Source organism: Zerene cesonia, chromosome 15 (genome assembly GCF_012273895.1).
Source record: "Zerene cesonia ecotype Mississippi chromosome 15, Zerene_cesonia_1.1, whole genome shotgun sequence".
NCBI lineage: Eukaryota > Metazoa > Arthropoda > Insecta > Lepidoptera > Pieridae > Zerene > Zerene cesonia.
Genome location: NC_052116.1, coordinates 4187770 through 4188074, shown reverse-complemented (window position 1 = coordinate 4188074; position 305 = coordinate 4187770).

Sequence of the window (305 nt, the reverse complement as noted above, 5' to 3'; positions counted from 1 at the left end):
GACATTGACGTTTAACGACACAAAGTAAAAGAAATTACTCCACCTGTTACTTATTGGGATATCATAGAAAGATTCAGATATTTATATACTGGATTGGATTACGTGGAGACAGAGAATATTACTAGTTTTAAAACATGTTAAAGTATTTACAGACGCAAATAAGCATGTACAAGCTAAGACACACACACACGCACACATAAAGAAAACAATCGCACACACACAAACACACTCACTCACACAAACATACAAACACACAAACACACACACACAGACACACATACACACACGCGCGCGCGCGCACTCAC